Source organism: Sardina pilchardus, chromosome 7 (assembly GCF_963854185.1).
Source record: "Sardina pilchardus chromosome 7, fSarPil1.1, whole genome shotgun sequence".
Classification (NCBI taxonomy): domain Eukaryota; kingdom Metazoa; phylum Chordata; class Actinopteri; order Clupeiformes; family Clupeidae; genus Sardina; species Sardina pilchardus.
In genome coordinates this window covers 33,295,487-33,310,633 of record NC_085000.1, presented here as the reverse complement: position 1 = coordinate 33,310,633, position 15,147 = coordinate 33,295,487, and the positions used below count along the sequence as shown (strand labels likewise).

At 43.3% G+C, this 15,147-nt stretch overlaps 1 protein-coding gene across 1 annotated transcript in view; it reads right to left on the bottom strand.

Annotated features, from left to right (window-relative positions):
• The window catches only part of LOC134087997 (NACHT, LRR and PYD domains-containing protein 12-like), a 158,579-nt gene that overhangs the window by 16,554 nt on the left and 126,878 nt on the right, over nucleotides 1–15,147 (bottom strand). The gene's annotated exons all lie outside the window — the stretch shown is intronic.

Below are 15,147 nucleotides of genomic sequence, written 5' to 3'. Positions count from 1 at the left end.
GGTGCGATCCTCGACCAGTTCACAGCTGAAGTGGCCTTGAGCAAGGCACCTAACCCCTCACTGCTCCCCGAGCGCCGCTGGTTGGGCAGGCAGCTCACTGCTCTGGCTTAGTGTGTGATTCACCTCACTGTGTGCTGTGTGTGTGTTCACTAATTTGGTTAGATTGGGTTAAATGCAGAGAAATTAATTTCCCTCACAGAATCAAAAAAGTATGCTATTCTACTCTATTCTTGATATAATTGTTGAATTATTTATTATAATGAATGTTTACTGATGCTATGTTGATATCTTGTGTGTCTGTGTCTTGTCATCTGGCAGATTATGTGAACCAAATTTCTGTTTTACGGACAAATAAAGATTTATCTTCTCTTATCTTATCAAAGCAGAACTGGCCCCTTGGTGTCAGAGGAACTGTGCTCGCAGGCGGCTAGAGGCATAGATGCCTTGGGATTTAAAGAGGAACTTTAGGTCAAGACATCCAAAAACACAACTCTGGCGCCCCTGGGCCCTGAAACCCACACACGAAAAGGCAGACACAAGAATGGCTCTGCTTCTGGTTAGGGCTTTGGGCTTGTAACAGAAGGGTTGCCAGTTTGATCTCTGACCAGTAGGAAAAAGAAATGTGAGTGGGGGAAGTGGTTGAGCATCCCCACATTCACGACTGAAGTACCCTTGAGCACCTAACCCCTCACAGCTCCCCGAGCGCTGCTGTAGCAAGGCAACTCACTGCTCCGGGTTAGTGTGTACTTCACCTCACTGTGTGTTCAATGCTCCGGGTTAGTGTGTACTTCACCTCACTGTGTGTTCACTGCTCTGGGTTAGTGTGTGTGTACTTCACCTCACATGTGTGTTCACTGCTCCGGGTTAGTGTGTACTGTACTTCACCTCACTGTGTGTTCACTGCTCTGGGTTAGTGTGTACTGTACTTCACCTCACTGTGTGTTCACTGCTCCGGGTTAGTGTGTACTTCACCTCACTGTGTGTTCACTGCTCCGGGTTAGTGTGTGTGTGCTTCACCTCACTGTGTGTTCACTGCTCTGGGTTAGTGTGTACTTCGCCTCACTGTGTGTTCACTGCTCTGGGTTAGTGTGTATGTGTGTGTACTTCACCTCACTGTGTGTTCACTGCTCTGGGTTAGTGTGTACTTCACTTCACTGTGTGTTCACTGCTCTGGGTTAGTGTGTGTGTGTGTGTGTGTGTGTGTGTGTACACCTCACCTCACTGTGTGTTCACTGTGTGCTGTCTGTGTGCACTAATTCACAGATGGGATAAATGCAGAGACCAAATTTAACCTGATTTACACAGGCCGCTAGTTGAATAGCATGAAGAGGGTTAAAGGGTCCGTTTAGATGCACTATACCAGGGCATAGGCACTATTCAACTGCAATACCCTTCAAGTACCCCATACCCTTCACCATACCTAGAGAATGGCATGGGGCTCAGCTCTCAATGCAAATCAAACCACCTATTAGGTTAACTGCAATATCACCATGCCGATCTCTTGGTGTGGTGAAGGGTATGTGATTAAGTGGACTAGATAGATAGATAGATAGATAGATACTTTATTGATCCCCAAGGGGAAATTCAAGGTCCCAGCAGCTTAAGACACCACACACAACATACAGTACAATGTAAACAATGTAAACAGGAAGATTAAAAAGCAAATCAACAATCAACAATCAACAATGACTAAAGGAGCAGTAGAATACTATAGATAAGGTATGCATGAATGTACTGAGGATTTGTACTGTGATCCAGTCTGAGGTGTGTGTCAAGTTGGTAGTGCAAATAAGTCCAACAGTGCAACAGTGCAAGATAAAATTCTAGTGACCAGTAATAAATATGTACAGTACAAAATGTAAGCATAGTAATAATAATAACAGTACTAATATAAATATATGGACAATTAAAATAAACTTAACATAGTAATAATATAAGAGTTAGACATGAGGGTAGACATGTAAGTCATGCCATGTAAGTGTATAAGAGGGTGGAGGTGCAGATATACTATGCATAGAAGTCCAACTCTCCTTTTCCCTTCAGTGAAGCATTGTACAGTTGTATGGCCCTGGGTACAAATGACTTTCTCAGTCTGTCTGTTGTGCATGTCATGGAGCGTAGTCTCCAGCTGATCAAGCTCTTCTGCTGTATGATAATGCTGTAGAGTGGATGACAGTCATTGTCCAGGATGCTGTGTAGCTTGTTCAGGGTCCTTTTGTCTGATACTGAAGTGATGCACTCCAGATCAGCTCCCACAACAGAGCCAGCCTTCCTTACCAGCCTGTCTAGTCGCCCAGCATCCCTCTTCCTAGTGCTTCCTCCCCAGCATGCCACAGCATAGAAGAGGACGCTGGCAACAACAGACTGGTAAAACATCCAGAGGAGCTTGCTGCAGACATTGAAGGAGCGCAGCCTCCTCAGGAAGTACAGCCTGCTCTGCCCTTTCTTGTATATTGCTTCAGTGTTGACTGACCAGTCCAGTTTATCGTCCAGATGTACACCCAGGTACTTGTATGTGTTCGCCACCTCCACATTGACCTCCTCAATGGTGACTGGCAGCAGAGCAGGCTTAGACCTCCTGAAATCTACCACCATCTCCTTGGTCTTGGTCGTGTTGAGTTGTAGGTGGTTGAGTCTGCACCATTGCACAAAGTCCTCCACCAGGCTCCTGTATTCCTCCTCCTGCCCATCCCTGATACATCCCACAATTGCAGTATCGTCTGAAAACTTCTGCATGTGACATGACTCCGTGTTGTAGCAGAAGTCGGACGTGTACAGGGCGAACAGGACTGGAGAGAGCACCGTTCCCTGTGGAGCACCTGTGCTGCTGATTACAGTGTTGGAGAGGCAGTCCTTCAGTCTGACAAACTGTGGCCGCTCTGTCAGGTAGTCTGCAATCCAGGATACTAGATGAGCATCCACACCCATCTGCAGGAGCTTGTCACTCAATCTGGGGGGTTGGATGGTGTTAAAAGCACTAGAGAAGTCAAAGAACATGATTCTCACAGCACTTTTCCCCTTGTCCAGGTGAGAGTGTGTCCTGTGTAGGAGGTAGGAGATTGCATCGTCGACGCCCACTTTCTCCTGGTATGCAAACTGTAACGGATCTAGTGCATGGCGCACCTGTGGCCTAAGTATCCCCAGAACCAGTCTCTCCAGGGTCTTCATCAGGTGTGATGTGAGAGCAACTGGCCTGAAGTCATTCAGCTCACGTGGATGTGGTTTCTTGGGGACGGGGATAAGACATGATGTCTTCCACAGTGTTGGGACTTTCCCGAGACGTAGACTTTGGTTGAAGATATGCTCCAGTGGCTCTCCCAGTTCAGCAGCACAGGCCTTGAGCAGTCTTGGACACAGTCCGTCAGGTCCGGCTGCTTTCCTGGGATGGAGTTTCTTCAGCTGTCCTCTAACTTGATCTGCCGTTATGATGAGGGGGGAGGGGAGGGGAGGGGGTGAGGAGTTACCAAGGCATTGGTCACTCCGGGGGGTAGGGGAGGAGGGGACGTGCTGCACTGGGGGTGAGGGGGGAGGTGTGAGTTGGGCAGTTAAGCCAGCAAGAGCAGTGTCCGTAGTTGATGGTGCTAGTGATGTTGATGGTGATGGTGATGGTGGACGACCATTGTCCACTGTAGCAGTTGATGGTGCTGGTGATGGTGATGATGGACGACCATTGTCCACTGAAGCAGGGCAATCAAACCTGTTGTAGAACTGGTTTAGCTGGTTTGCCCTGTCCAGATCGCCCTCCACAGAGCTGCTGCTTTTCCTAAGTCCAGTGATGGTCTTCATTCCATCCCAGACCTCCTTCATGTTGTTCTCCTGCAGCTTCTGTTCTACCTTCTTCCTGTAATCCTCCTTGGCCTCTTTCAGCCTGACTTTGAGCTCCCCCTGCACTTGCCTCAGCTCTGCCTGGTTCCCCTCTTTGAACGCCATCTTTTTCCTATTTAGAAGGGCCTTGACATTGCTGGTTATCCAAGGCTTGTCGTTTGGAAAGCAGCGCACAGTTCTTGTGGGAACAACAACATCCATACAGAAGTTCAGGTAGTCAGTCATGCAATGTGTGGCCTCCTCCAAATCACCATTCTGTAGTACATTCCAGTCAGTGGACTCAAAACAGTCTCTCAAAGCCTCATCTGCTCCTGGGGTCCACTTCCTGAAAGTGCGTGTGTCACATGGTAGCCTCTGCACTTTAGGTATGTACATTGGTTGCAGGTGAACAAGGTTGTGATCTGATTTTCCGAGGGGGGGAAGGGGGGTGGCGCTGTATGCATCCCTCACGTTTGCATACATGAGGTCTATTGTCCTGTTTTTCCTAGTCGGGCAATCAACAAACTGGTAGAAATTTGTGAGGGTAGAATCCAGTGTTATGTGGTTAAAGTCTCCAGAGATCGCAAAGAAAGCATCTGTGTGCTGAGTTTGGAGTCTTGCGATTGTAGAGTGAATGATGTCACACGCCACGTCCGGTAGGGCTCGTGGTGGGACGTAAACACAGACAACAATGGCATGCGTGAATTCCCTCGGCAAGTAATACGGTCGAAGGCTCACTGCTATTAACTCCACATCCTTACAACATGCAGTTTCTTTAACTGTAACATGACCGGGGTTGCACCATCTGTCGTTACTGTAAATCACCAGTCCACCGCCCTTCTTCTTGCCAGAAAGTTTATTGTCTCTGTCCAAACGGGCCACGCTAAAGCCAGGTAGCTCAACGTTAGCAGTAGGGATGGAGCTAGTCAACCACGTCTCCGTGAGACATATTAAACTACATTCCCTGTATAGTTTCTGATTTCTTACCAGGGAAGCCAGTTCGTCAGTTTTGTTGGCCAGTGAGTTCACGTTTCCCATCACCATTGACGGAACTGCGGGCTTAAATCTCCACTTCTTCTCCCGTATCTCCCGTCGCCTCGTCTTCACTTTGAGTCCAGCTCTGCAGCCCCGAAAGCACCATAGTTCCTCCGGGATGTTAGCGTTAGACTCACCGGCATGTATGCGTAGTGCAAGCAGCTGTTTCCTTGTGTAAGCAAATTTGCTGCCGCCGAAACGGTGTTGTTCCATATCCATAGGATAGAAATAAAAATACTCCTTAAGTGTGTAATCCGAAGTAAGAAAGTATGTTTAAGTAAACAAAAAAACACGTAAAAACACGTAAAAACACAAAACGCTACGGAGCTACTAGGTTGCTGCCACTCTCGTCGGCGCCGGAAGTCATTACAATAATTACTGACTAACTTGCAAGGAGACTTTGAGTTTGAGCACATCCCACAAAAAGGTCAAGTTTATGTGAAAAAAGCTTGTACCCGTAATTTCCCGACTATTAGCCGAGGCTTATACATTGATTTTGCAAAATTTCTTCAGCTATGAGGTCAATACAAGGGGGGGAGTTAATATGGTGTTAATATGGTTTTGTTTCGTTTAACTTGCATAAAACACTGTCCTGCGGCTTATACACAATGCGGCTTATATGCGGGAAATTACTGTACAAAGTTCTAAGGTCAAAACGTAATTTGCCAAATGAAAAAAATCTAAAAATAGGACCTCAAAAAAGAAAACCAAGGAGTGTGTGAATTATGTGGGGCTATTTTTATTCCAAAGGCCAACAGAGCTTTATCAGGATGCATAGTACCATAGTACCATAAAATGGGGTATGATCCCTGTATTTTGAGGAAAAAACATTTATTTATTTATAATACATTATTCATTCACCTGTGATGATGAACAGGAATAAAGAGTTTCCTTAACCTCACAGAAATTGTGCCGTTTGTGCACACAGCATCTTATCAATAGTTGTTTCTGTATTTTTGGCAAACCTATAGACACTTTCTTTATGTCTCTCAGTTGTTCATAACTAACTGCTATTGGCCATATTTTTATCCTTTAACAAAAAACAGCTATATACTGTAATATGAATTAAAAATACACAGTCAAGAGGGCTCGTATCTAATGGCTTTTGTTTATATGAACAAAAGCGAAAATTGGCAGACAAATTAGACAGCGTAAAGGAGAACACAGCCTGGCCAGTACATAATGACAATGTAAAGGAGAACACAGCCTGGCCAGTACATAATGACAATGTAAAGAAGAACACAGCCTGGCCAGTACATAATGACAACGTAAAGGAGAACACAGCCTGGCCAGTATATAATGACAATGTAAAGGAGAACACAGCCTGGCCAGTATATAATGACAACGTAAAGGAGAACACAGCCTGGCCAGTATATAATGACAACGTAAAGGAGAACACAGCCTGGCCAGTACATAATGACAACGTAAAGGAGAACACAGCCTGGCCAGTATATAATGACAACGTAAAGGAGAACACACCTGGCCAGTATATAATGACAACGTAAAGGAGAACACAGCCTGGCCAGTATATAATGACAACGTAAAGGAGAACACAGCCTGGCCAGTATATAATGACAACGTAAAGGAGAACACAGCCTGGCCAGTACATAATGACAACGTAAAGGAGAACACACCTGGCCAGTATATAATGACAACGTAAAGGAGAACACACCTGGCCAGTACATAATGACAGCCAAAACCCACAAAGGGTTAAACCGCATCACCAAAGAGTAGTGGAAAGACATCACAACCCTTTAGGTGTTTTTAAAAATGTTTTTAAAATAGGTGCAAATTCCAATGTGTACGTACCAGCTGTATATTTATTGTAATGTTAGTACATAGATATTGTGCAGGGCATACATGAAACAAACATCTTTGCATTTCATCAACACAACACATCTACATGTTAATATTAGGGCTGGGACTCGATTAAAAAAATTAATCTAATTAATTAGAGGCTTTGTAATTAATTAATCGAAATTAATCGCATTTTAATTGTATATAAATATATGACCTGAGAACAGTGAGAAGTATTTTTTTTTCACATGGATTTTTAGTATAGCCTACTATTGGATAATGACTGAATACATAGGCCTAAGCTTAAGCAACAAAAATATTGTTTATTAATAAGTCCAACAGACCAGTGCAATTTTTGCCATAAAGTGTAGCAATACCATATTTACAAATAGTACATTTTCAGAAATTCATGTAGCCTATAGATAGGTAGACCTTCTGTAAACTATAATACTGTGATATCCTGTTAATTGTGTCACCTGTTACCTTGAGTTGAGTTCATGAAATTGTTGTGTCCCTTTAAGGGGAACTGGGGGGCGGAGTTTACGTGTGTGCGTGTGTGCTTGTATGCGGTTCTGAGTGTGAAGTTTCTTTTAGGTCTATGAAAGTTGGACATGGAATTAGGTGCGGTGGATTACTGTTATTAGCGTGAGTTGTGGCTGTAACAGCAACTCGGTTGCTATTTAATAATAAATAAAGCTCAGAGGTTTCCCTCAAGTGTCTGGACTGGAGTATCACAATACTTTGTCCACGCTAGCAGCTAGCTGCTTTATGTTTTGCACTGAGGTGATACCTGTGGTGATACGTCCTTGTTGCATAGGTTGCACACAACCATGCTCTTATCTGCGCTTCCATCCGTTCGTTTTTTGTAACAACATTTCCCATCCACGGGGCCAACCAACGCGGTCACATCAGCTTCTTTGTTCATGTTCACTGTGCCACTGTGGTTTGTTTTGTCTGAACCTTACAGTCTATGGTCTGAACCGAACTACTTGGTGCTCCAGTATAATCGGTCCGTCTGAAACTCATCCAGTGAGAAACGTTCCGCGGTGCAAAAATAAATAGGCATACGATTAAAATGCGTCAATTTTTTTAACGCATTAATGTTTGTGTAATTAATTAATCGTAATTAACGCGCTAAAGTCCCGGCCCTAGTTAATATGGCTATTGAGCTGCAGCCATTGTAGAAGTAGCACTGATCACTGGATAGCACAGGCCTTCTTCTTCAGCAGCACACCTACAGCAGTTCCCAGCGCTGACCAGCAGGGGCAGCACTGATCACTGGATAGCACAGGCCTTCTTCTTCAGCAGCACACCTACAGCAGTTCCCAGCGCTGACCAGCAGGGGCAGCACTGATCACTGGATAGCACAGGCCTTCTTCTTCAGCAGCACACCTACAGCAGTTCCCAGCGCTGACCAGCAGGGGCAGCACTGATCACTGGATAGCACAGGCCTTCTTCTTCACTAGCACACCTACAGCAGTTCCCAGCGCTGACCAGCAGGGGCAGCACACCTACAGCAGTTCCCAGCGCTGACCAGCAGGGGCAGCACACCTACAGCAGTTCCCACTGCAAGACCCACTGCTGCTCCTGCTGCTGCTCCCACTGGTCCTGCCACACTTCCAATCACGGCTCCAACACCAACTTCAACACCAGCTCCAGCAGCAGCTCCAGCAACAGCCAGCACAGCAGCTAGAGCGCGCCCAATAAACCTGTTTTATCACTCGCTAATCCAAAAGGTGCACCCGGATCGTTGGTTTGATTGGTTGAAGGACTATGCAAATGTGTACAGAGTCATTTGAACTATGCCCATTGATCAGGCCTCTTGTGCAGTAGAAATAAAGTGCAGACTCTCCAGACTAATGTTCAATCTTAGAAGACTGAGCTGAGTATGGTGATAGCCAGACTAGTAGACAGCCACATCTAGTTGTTAAGATAAAAAGCAGCAGATACTGTACACTTGCAAGTCTTGAAACCACAATGGGTAGGGAAGTAAGAAAACTTGCTCAAACCAGAATCAGATGCATTGGTGAATGCACCATGAATATCCTGTAAAGGGTCAGGCTTCAATGTCTGTCATGTATAGATAGCACTAAGTCATTCAGCCAATCAGTAATGCATGAATAGCAAATATAACATATAGAACAGGCAAAAAGACTAAACTAGGGGATAAGGGCATCGTCAGAGCCTGGACTCCTTTTCACCTTGAGTTTTATTGGACACTCTGCTGTCACGGGCAGAGTAAGGATTTTGTTGCTTCTTATCCTTTGAGGAAAAGAGAGCCATTTTTTTTTGTTTCATATTTGATTTTTTTAGGGCATTTAATCAACTTTGTATTTTGTTATTTTTTCTGTTACCGTTTTCTTTTTAGTCTTTTTATACAATAAAATACTTTGAATAGAACACTGTAGAGTCCAATGAGTCAGAGTGGACTCCTCTCTCTGACACAGTTACAGCATGCGCAAGCTCCCCACAGGGATGTGTTTTTATCACCTTTATTGTTTATTTTACACACCAACTCTACCACTAGCAAGATACAGCTCTGGAGCGCCTCCTATGGGAAGGGGGACTACGGGCAGACTCTACACTTCTTTTTATAATGGTGTGAGACGTCATTAACACCTAAACATCATTAAAACCATAGAAACATCAGAAAGTCACACCCATCAACTACTGCAGTCATTAGTGGAGAGTCTATACAACCCATGACAAATATCTTATAAATATAAATATCTTAGCACGGTGATTGGCAGCAAACTGAAATGGAACTTAAGGACTGACCTACAGACACAACAAAGCATGTATTTGTTGTTTTTAAATGTCAATAACAATATGCTTAAAATATTGTATACTCCTCTTATTGAAAATATCCTCTCCTACTGCTGGTTTGGCAGTGTCTCAGTGGCACATAAAAGGACGTTAGAAAGACAGTCACACTCGCCAGTAAGCTACTAAAGACTTCTCTACCAAGCTTAGAATTTACAGACGTAGACTGTTTTCCAACATGACTGCACAAAAGCAAAATCCATTAAGAAATGAATAATAATAATAATAATAACTAGAAAAGCATTTCCTGAAGGAAATACCAGTGCATGGAAAGTCATTGCAAGGATTATGCTAGGGTACATAAAGTGATTATTAAGGTGTTGCTAGGCTAAATAAAGTGGTTACTATTCTATAAAAAGTGGTTAGTAGGTTGGTTGCTAGGGAAATCACATTGGTTGCTAGGGAAATCATGTCGGTTGCTAAGGTGGTTGCCAGGGTGTCATTATGGAAGTGGTTGCTAGGTTGTTACTAAGTTATTATAGTGGTTGCTTTGCTATAAAAAGTGTTATTTTAAATAATAGTTTAAAAAATGTATTGAAATTGGGAAAAATAGAGAAAGTGATAGAGAAAGTGAAGAAAAAGAAGCAAAAGAAAGTGGGGATGACAAGTGAGCTATCCAGTTCAATGGAGAGACACACAGAGAAGAAGTTCCATTGAAGTTGCTGAAGTCAGTGAGAGAACACTGGCAAAGTTGATTCCATTCTATTTCTTTAAAAGCTAATTATGATGTCACAAAGCCAATGTTAAGTCTATGGCAAAATTAAGTTTAGTTTTTATTTAGTATCTCAAAAAGTAAAAGTCGTAAAAGTATGAAAAGTAATAGACTGAAAATTTGATGCAAGAGCTACGTGACAAAGTTTGAACCAAGTTCCTACGATAAGCGGTTAGAGTCAAATTAGGGCCTGGAAGAATAATAATAAAAATAAAAATAAAAAGAAAAAACGAAGGAATATCAATACAGTGCATTTCCATGCACTGTAATAATACATTTTATTGATATAGCGCCTTTCAAGACACCCAAGGTCGCTTCACAAATGAATTGAAAACACAAAGTAGCCAGGTGTCAGACAGAGCGGCGTATTCGCACAGCGTTCCTGTACAGACATCAGACATTAGACAACCACAAACAAAGCGCATTTCACGTGCACAGAGACAGCGCCAGCGTACCCGTGGCAACAAAGAACAAACAAATTTACAAAATAACAAGACAGACACAAGACAAAAGATGCCGGACGGAGCGGCGTAATCGCCTGCGTACCCGTGACACCAAGACATACAAAGACAGACACCAAACAACAATTAACATATAATAAAATAACCTAGATTAACAAAAACACTTGCAACACTAGGCAAAACAAAATGTCAAATAAATAATAAAAGCAAACAGAATCAGAAAAGTCCACGCCAACTTAGTCCAATTGACTGCATCCGAGTCAGACGGCCGAGAAAAGTCCCAGGGCAATGATGACACACAGCCTTGAACCAATCCGGTGGATTCAATAGGCAGGCCGGCTGCGAGAGCACCAGAAGCACAAGCAGCAGAACCGTCTGAAGTCGTGGGCGACCCTGCTGATCAGCAACTCAGTTGACCCCGACAGCAACAGCTTGTTTTCAGCTTGGCAGCTCGATCAGACTCCAGGCGCGTGCGTTCTTTGGGCGACCTATGGCTTAATTATGATTTGCCATAATAAATAAAGGGCGCCATGTAATTCTGGCTAAGTTATGGATTACGTCTGGTTAACCAGCCGACAATGTGATGAGCGGGACCGCATCTCATGATTCATGGGTGAGCTTTGGCTGTATCATGGCTTGCCAAAAGAATGCACAGAGACCGGGAATTTTGAACATTCGAATTCATGCATTGCCCAGAGAAGAGCCTCCATCAGTTTGCCGTTGTGATAACTGAAGGTAAGTAGCCTACATTTATTCTCTTTATCAAAAAATATGTTGTTGTTCTTGTGTATAATAACGTTACGCCTTGTATTTAATGTAGCCTAAAAAGACGTGTTAGATTTGAAGTAGGTAAATCGAGTACACCCGCTACCTTGGCGAGCAGGCTAGGCCAATTGTTAGCGTACCGGTTGGAAATATGCAGACAAAAAAAATATAGCATTAGCCTTTGCGTATTGCAGAAAGCTCCCACCTTTAAACCTACGAATCCGTTGGCCAAACTTGTTGCTAAGTGAGGATCTTGCTCTCCTGGCAGTACATTAATATTAATATCTTCAGGAGACTGTCATTGAGAGCTAGTGGCATAACTGTAACTTCACAACGTAACGTAATCACAAATCACGTAAGCCTACAGGAAGTTAGATAATTGGAGAAACGCATTTCCCCATGCAGTAGGCCTTGTTCCTTTGTAAAAAATAATGTCCAATTGTACATTGTACATTTAAGAATATTCTATGGTAATTAGGCCTAATTTCTCTGGATGTGACAGAACTCTGTTTGGATGTTTTAGGAAAGGGCTGTCCTATGCATGGTGCTAGGAGGGTGTAAATAGATGGATGGCTAGCCAGGGGCGTCACTAGGTGTACCAAAGATCCGGGGCTGTAGCCTGCCTTTTTTTTTTGTTTTTGTTTTTTTTCTCTCTCTCCTTACGGGGGTCCGGGGGTTTTTCCCCCGGGAAATTTTGAAAATTGGGCCGTTAAAGATGCCGTTTCAACGTAGTTTGAGAAGGAAAGGAAGGAAATTCGTTGGGGTCCTCCTCATCACATTTTAATAACAAATAAAGCTTTCCCTCTCAAGACCTATGGCTAGCCTAGGCTACTGGTTCTAACAGAGACCTCACACCCAAACATTTTTTTCTGCCCGTGACATGATGAATGAATGCATAATTTCCAGGTGCCACTCTAATCGCGGTAAATGGATTAATCCAACACAACTCCTCGTCCAATTTTCAGTTTGCATGGAAATCATTGGTATATTTGCCTAGGAGATCTACGTGCGGCCAGCCTGGCTCTTCCACTCGTTTTGTGGTAACTAGCAGTGTTTACTACTGTTGTTGTAGGCTATACTACGTGTTTACTACTGTTGACTGCTGTACTAGTAAACTTATTGGAACAAGTTCATGGAAAACGAATGCTTGTACAGAACGTTTCGATAATCTATCCAATAGAGCCGTTAGGTAACGTACGTGAGTAAGTTATCTCTTTGTTATCCAAATGAACGGTTTTAAAGTTAGCGAGTGACAGAGGCTGGCAGTCAGCCCGACAGAGGGGGGAAGCATGGAACACTGATGTCGCATTTGCAACAATTTATTCCGACTCCATATGGAACGTCAGCGAACAAGAGTAACAATATTGCAGTTGTGCCTGTGTTTCTGGCTCTCAGGCAAAGTTGTGACTGCTTAGCCTAGAAATCTAGACGCCACTAGCGGCAATCACGTCAGGCTAGGGGCTGCTGACCGTGGCATTCAATTCGAACCTTATAAAAAAACCTCTGTGGCGATTTTCATCATTTTGTAAGGCACGGAGATCCGGGGCTATCCCCAAAACATCCGGGGCTATAGCCCCGAATGCCCAGGTCTAACAACGCCCCTGTGGCTAGCTGGGCAAATACATAGCCTATGACATATATGTTGAGGATTCAGAACTGCCTTTTTATATTAAATGATGCTTTTGTATTCTTCAGCTCTTCTGCGTGACCTGTTGGTGAACCAACAAATCCTGTTGGACCAGCGGAGGAGCATGTGATACAAATAGTTCAAGACCTACACTAATCCATCAAGATGTCCCCCACCTCCAAGCATATTCCCTATTTTCCCCTGGGTGACACACAGGCTCTGGAGGCCTTGGAGGGTGACCTGGCAACCCAGCGGGACCTTCGTCAGGAATTGGTGAGCTGCTTTGATTTCTCTAAGAGTGGGTAATGCTGAATAAATGGTAAAAATGTTATGGTAATACAACCGGACCGGTTATTTTTCTTTTGTAGGTCATCACTATTGGATTGGCAGGGGGAGCCGATGTCAAAGATGTCTTTTTTGAGAAACTGCATCTGAAGGCAGTAGTGATTGGTAAGCATTTAACTGTTCATCACTGTTTATTACAAGCATTCTGTTCTAGGCTCTGATAACTCTTTTCCAAAAGCTCCTGCACCTATGCGTCTTCTGTCAGACAATTATTCTTAGTAGAGTTTAACAGAACTGAACTTCCAGAAAACTTCCTGAAATGTTTCTTGGAGACACAGACACACAGCCCCACACACCTATCTCCCACACTATGAGTTCTATTGGAACTTGCATCGTGAAAAATATTGTAGCATGCATTATTGCTGTTTAAACCCAGTTATATCTGTTAAAATCACTGACACAAACTTTCTTTGTGTATGTCTTCAATTTCAGATGCAGTGAGGCGCAATCCAACCTGCTCGGCTGCTACGGATTTACAGATCGGCTACAAAGGCTACGAAGAGATGGTTTTACTGGGCGCGATGTGAGGAAAAAACGTCAGCCGGCTCCCAACCAGGAGCTGCAAACTGAATGAATACCAATAAAAACAAATATTCACTTTAAAATACATTGTCACTTTTTTTGTGCATAATCCACATAGAACATAATTTAACATTTTAATTTATGAGCCTAGGATACTAGGACATTTTTGCGTAACTAATCCACATAAATAAATAAAAAAATAAAGTAATGAATTAATAAATTAATTAATAAATAGCTATACTTTGGGTCAGTTATGGCATCACTGTGGGTCAGTTATGGCATCTTTTTGGCAAGGTTTTGGGATTTTGGCCACTCTTTGGGATACTTCTGGCTACATTTTGGTATTCCACAATAGGTTTTGGCTGGGCTTTGGCCTGCTTTTGTTTTTCTTTTGGCATGCCTAACTTGGGCCAAATTTGGGCCGTACATCATTCCAAAGCTTTGCCAAAATGGCATGCCAGTTTTGGCCCAAATTTGGGCCATAATGATTTTGCTATCTGGGGTCCTGTCCTGACCAGACGGTGAAATGCAGCGCTGCTCACGGATGGAGGATGTGAGAGGCCCAGGGCTAAAGCTAGCCATCGTCAGTCTTCAACCCAGTGGACTTAACGGCATCAGCCAACTTGTTTGCAGAAAAAAAAAAGACTAAAAAGCACTAAAAAGACTATCGAGAACAGCGTAAATAAAGAGTGAAACATTTAACTAGATAAATAACTACAAAAAATTAACAGAATAAAACACAAAATTACGAACATTACATAAAAACAGACAAAAACAGGATGCCAGACGGAGCGGCATAATGAATGACAGAGTTTAGTGTGGATGGCCTTGACTGGCCTGCACCTCAACCCAATAACACCTTTGGGATGAATTAGAGCGGAGACTGAGAGCCTCAGTGTGAGACCTCACAAATGTTCTTCTGAAGAATGGTAAAAAACAACCCCATCAACACACTCCTATACCTTGTGGGACGCCTTCCTAGAAGAGTTGAAGCTATTATAGTTGCAAAAGATGGACCATTGTCATATCAAACCCTATGGATTAAAGTGTAACTGCACCCTAAAATATGTTTTTTGAGCTGTTGATTGATTGATTGAAATTACTCATAAGTGGTGACCTACACTATTACCAGGGTTAATATTGACAAAAATCGTGTTTCCCGAGAAAAGTAATATTTCGTATGATTTTGTATTGGAGATATAGCTCTCCGCGCCCTCTACAGGTTGAAACATGCCATGGCATTTTGGTCCAAAATG